The sequence below is a fragment of the Melanerpes formicivorus genome, unplaced genomic scaffold, assembly GCF_026170545.1.
Source record: "Melanerpes formicivorus ecotype bairdi unplaced genomic scaffold, bMelFor1.0.p_v2 SCAF_277, whole genome shotgun sequence".
Classification (NCBI taxonomy): domain Eukaryota; kingdom Metazoa; phylum Chordata; class Aves; order Piciformes; family Picidae; genus Melanerpes; species Melanerpes formicivorus.
Window position 1 is genome coordinate 166,807 of NW_027142629.1, and position 4,568 is coordinate 171,374.

Here is a 4,568-nt window from a genome sequence, read left to right on the forward strand (position 1 = left end):
TCTTCCCTTCTTGCCTCTTCCTCTGCTCCCAAGAGGATGCACAGAGCTTTATCTCAGGTTTGGGGCAGAGGAGTGAGGCCTGGGTCAGCCTTGGCCATGCAGCCAATTGGGGCCTGGAGTGGCCTGGCTTGCCCTGGAGCTGGCAAGCAGAATTTCTAGCTGTGTCACTCGGGTGTGGGGGCAGCAGACAGCCATGGTGGATGGGGGCTATGTGAGACCTGAGTGTTTGGCCTGGTTTGGAGGTAGGTGGTGTGAAGCTTTGGCTTAAGGAGGTTCTTGGAGAACCATGGCCGAGGTGGAGGATGGATTTTTGTGTATTCTTCTCTGCTTTTGTACTGTTGTATGGAGTTGTGATTGATATCCCACTGCCACTTCTCATTCTTTCACACTTCTCAACTCCAGTGTGGAGCATTGTCTATCACTCCTCTGGGAAGGGCTGAAGAGCAGCTGTCTCACTCCTTAAACCAAGACACTCAGTCACTCTGCTGTCCCTATTGCCCATGCCACCAATTGTCCTCCCATCTCCCAGTGTTCCCAAGAAGAGGGGTCAGTCTCAGCACCAAATTTACCCAGGGGGCTGGAGAGGGGTCAGAGATAGCTCTTAGTGACCCTGGGTTGGAGTTTGGTGTTGTCTCTGAAGCAGTCCCATAGGGAACGACTGGGCTGGGAGGTGAGGGAGACTGACAGGTGGCAGTGATGGGAAATGAGGGGCACTGGGAGATGGAGGAGGGGGGTCTGGCTTTGGGAGTCTTCATGTTGAAGCAGTGAGTGGTCAGCACAGGCTGTCCATCTGTCAGCAGTGCTTTATCCACCCTCCCCTCTCCCAGTGCCCCCAGATGCCTGGGCTGTTTGATTTGCAGCTGCCCCATGCAGGAAGCTGGAGAGATGCTCAGGAAGGTGGATGGATCCGTGCCAGAGGTGAGGATGACTCTGTGCCAGGGCTGGTCTTGTTGCCAGGGCTGGTGCCACTGCCAAGCCTGCCTTTGGCCTGGGGGCTCTCAGGAGGAAAAAGGAGGAGTCCTGGGAGGGATAAATCTGCCCCTCACCTTCTCCAGCTTCACCCAGGACTCACCACACCGCAGAGGAAAATGAAGGTGGCAGTGGTCAGCGTGGCTCTGCTCTTCACCATCCTGCTGTGCACCCCAGCAGATGCCAAGGTAAGACCCCAGTGCCACGGGGAGGGGCTCAAGGCTGGGGGTGGGTCAAGGCTGCCTGACATATGGAATGGAATTGCAGTGGTGAGGAGGAAACCCCTTGATTTGGCCTCTCCCTTTCCCAACCAAGAGGCTCCTGCAGGCTCCCCTGCCCCTCCAGCCCCTGACAATGCAGCTCTCTCCCTCCCACAGCTCCTTCCCTTCCCTCCACTTCTTGTGCCCAAGGCCTGAGTTCCTCAGTGAATGCCTGGAGCTGTTCCCTCCCTGGGAAGGTGCAACACAAACACTGGGAAGGCTCACACCAGTTTCTTATCTTGGTGACCTCACATCCCTCCCTTCTGCAACTCCCCGTCCCATGCTTTTGCTCCCCTCAGACATCTCCTGCCTGGGATCTCCTCCATGTCCTATCTAATGTCCCCAAATGCCCTCCCTTTGATCTCTCCTGTGGCCTGCCTTTCCATCTTGCCCCTCAGCCCTTTGCCTTTCATCCTCTCCATTGCAGTAGTCACCACAACCCTCTTCCCCTGCCATAGCCATTCCCAAACACTCTCCCACTCCCCTTGGTTTTGTCCTCCCCAGTCCTCTTCCTTCTGCCCCCTCCAACCACCTCTCTTGACATCCCCATGTCCCCTCATCTTCAATTCTTTCCCCCTCACTTGCATCCCACACTGTCCTGTCCCTTCAACACCTCCAGACAATCCATTTGGGTTGAGTAATTCACCCCAGTGCTCTGCCTTTGGGACCCCTTCCTCCTCAGCTTCATCCTCTTTGGAGGCCCTGAATTTCCCACACTGTTCTTGTCTCCATCCCCACCCCTGGTCCCTGCATGAAGAGGCATCCCAGGGGAACCTTAAGCAATGAGGCTAAGGGGAGCAGAAGGAATTTTCCCCTTCAGACCAGAGGGAAGCCATTGGGCTGCTGGGACTGAGGACAGTTGTGCCCCACCCAGAGCCCCACTGAGGTTCCCTCCAGGTCACCTCTTTGCTCTCCCTCCCTAGGCACTGCTGGAAAGCATTGAGGAAAATACTCAACTGGATGTAAGTAGTGAGGTGGACTTGGAGGGCATTCAGTCTGGGGAAGTGGAGGGCAGTTTGGTCCTCCCATCTCTTGCTGGGACTGGAGGTATCCCAGTGACCAGTGAGGTCTCATGGTCTCTCTGCAGGTGAACGCAGCCAACCCTGAGCCATTGGAGAGCGTCGAGGTGGGTACCACAAGTTCTGCTCGGCCTAGACCCTCCCTTCCCATGGCCACAACACTCCAGAGCATCCCAGTGTGCTCCAGCACACCCCAGTGCATCCCACTGCAACTCCAGAGAATACCCCAGCACCCCAGTGCTTTCCAAGGGAGGACCTCTCCCCCAGGGCCCCCTTTGCATCCCCAGCCACCCCAGTACACCCCAGGATGCCCCAGTAAACAACCACACAGCCAACTGGGCCCCTTCTCAGGACCCTCACTGCCTTCTGTGTACCACCATCCAAGCTCATCTGTCCCAGAAGCAACTTCCCCAAGTATCCCATTGCTTCCCCCACCCTCCCAGTACACCCCAGTGCACCCAAACTTGTCCCTAACCTCCCTTTCTCCCCAGCCGCCTGCGGTTGATGTCCTGCTGGAGCGGGTGCGCCAGAAGCGCCTGGCTGTAGCTGCTAAAGCTGCTGTCTAGGTGAGCAGCACCAGGGCATGCCCAGCCCCACAAAGAATCCTGGGCCCTGGGGCATCCCTGAGCCTGCTGGGGTGGGCAGACCTTAGGTGTGGGAGAGAGAAACAGAGGTCACTGTTCCTGATCCATGCCCCAGGGTACACAGCACAGAGCTGGCTCTGTGCCTCTGCTTGAACTCAGTGGAGCTCTACAGACCCAGAGGGTCACTGTGCAGGCCAAGCATAACCCACAGGCACAGTGAGAGCTGGGCAGGACTCTGGGAGATTCAGAGGCATCCCAGGGTAACAGCATACTGGGCAAAGGGCTCTGGTGACATCTGGACCTCAGGAGAGCCAAATCCTCTCCAGAGTATCTAGAAAGCTCCAAGTCCTTTCTCCTTCCTCAGGTCTCTGCAAAGAGACGTGGTGGGGACAAGGTTCCTCTCATGTCCCAGCTCACACTGGGGCTCTCTCTCTTTCAGGACTGGAACTGCTGGTGACACCTCTGTCCTGTCCCCCTTCAGTGGTATGAGGAGATGATCATCCCTGGATGACCCTACCTGATCCCCTGTGAGCCCTGGGCCACATCCCTCTCATGATCAATAAACCCCCTCAGCAAATCTACACTCTGTGTGTCCAGGTCCATGTTGCCCTTCCTCTGCCACTGCCCCAACACCTGCACCCTCTGGCAGCACCATGGTGAGGAGCAGACTGGCCCAGGGGAAGGCTGGGAGCCTGGAAGCCTGGGGGCCTCTGTCCAGAGAAGTTTCCCCTGGAGCATCCTGCCATGAGGCTGGGAGATGCAGGCAGCAGCAGTGCCAGGCCTTGGGCAGGTGGTGCTTGGGAGGGGTGAAACACTCTGGTGTTTTGAGGTGAGGGCAGGTGAGGAGCATTGAGAGCCAGCTGGGAGCCCTGGGTCCTCTGCCCCACTCTGGCAGGGGTGGTGGTTCCCTGTCCCATGGGCTCAGCATTCCTGAGCTCACAGGAGATTTCAGAGCCCCATGCAGGGCCCAGGGGCCTTCCTGGGCCTCAGCCCACACTCTTCTCTGGAATCCCCCATCACAGGCCAGAAGGGCAGGCCATGGGCACCAGACACTAGTTGGATGTTCCTCTGTCCTCTGCCACTTGTGGTCCAGCTCTGAGGACTTTGTGTCCATTCTCTGGGCTGCGCTTTGGTCTCTCCAGGCATACACTGAGCTACCAGCAGCTGTCACAGTGGCAATGTTTCCCTCACCCCATGGCATGTGATGATCTCAAGGGTCTTGTCCAGCCTCAATGGCTCCATGATTGCATCATTTCATCTCTGTAGTGGGCTGACTTCAGGGGAATATTTCCCATGGTGCAGAGGGAGAGCTTCACATCCCCAGGGCAGTGAAATGTGAGAGCAATGGCAGGCAGCAGCTTCCTGTGGCTTATCCCTGGGCTATGGGGTAGGGACTGGAGCTGTCATCTGGGGAACCAATAGGAAAAGGGGAAACCAGAATTGGGGCCTGTCAGTACTTCAAGGGCTGATCAGAATGCTGGGGACAGTCTCTGAGCATGACCTGTTGTGACAGGACAAGGGCCGATGGTTTAAACCATAAGAGGGAGATTCAGAGTGGAAAGAAGGAAGAAATGTTTGACACTGAGGGAGGTGAGAGCTTGGCCCAGGTTGCCCAGGGAGGTGGGAGATGCCCAATCCTGAAACCATTCCAGACGAGATTGGAGGGGGCTTTGAGCAGCCTGCTCTAGCTGCAGGTGTCCCTGATCATTGCAAGCAGGGTGCTCTCTGTGACATTT

General features: G+C 56.9%; 1 long non-coding RNA gene across 1 annotated transcript; it reads left to right on the plus strand.

The window, feature by feature from the left end:
- Positions 1–1,048: 1,048 nt before the first annotated feature.
- On the plus strand, positions 1,049–3,409 carry LOC137458775 (uncharacterized). The gene is made up of 5 exons (XR_010991958.1): positions 1,049–1,157; positions 2,153–2,191; positions 2,317–2,355; positions 2,740–2,814; positions 3,272–3,409. It is a non-coding gene; the product is annotated as an uncharacterized lncRNA (long non-coding RNA).
- Positions 3,410–4,568: the final 1,159 nt, after the last annotated feature.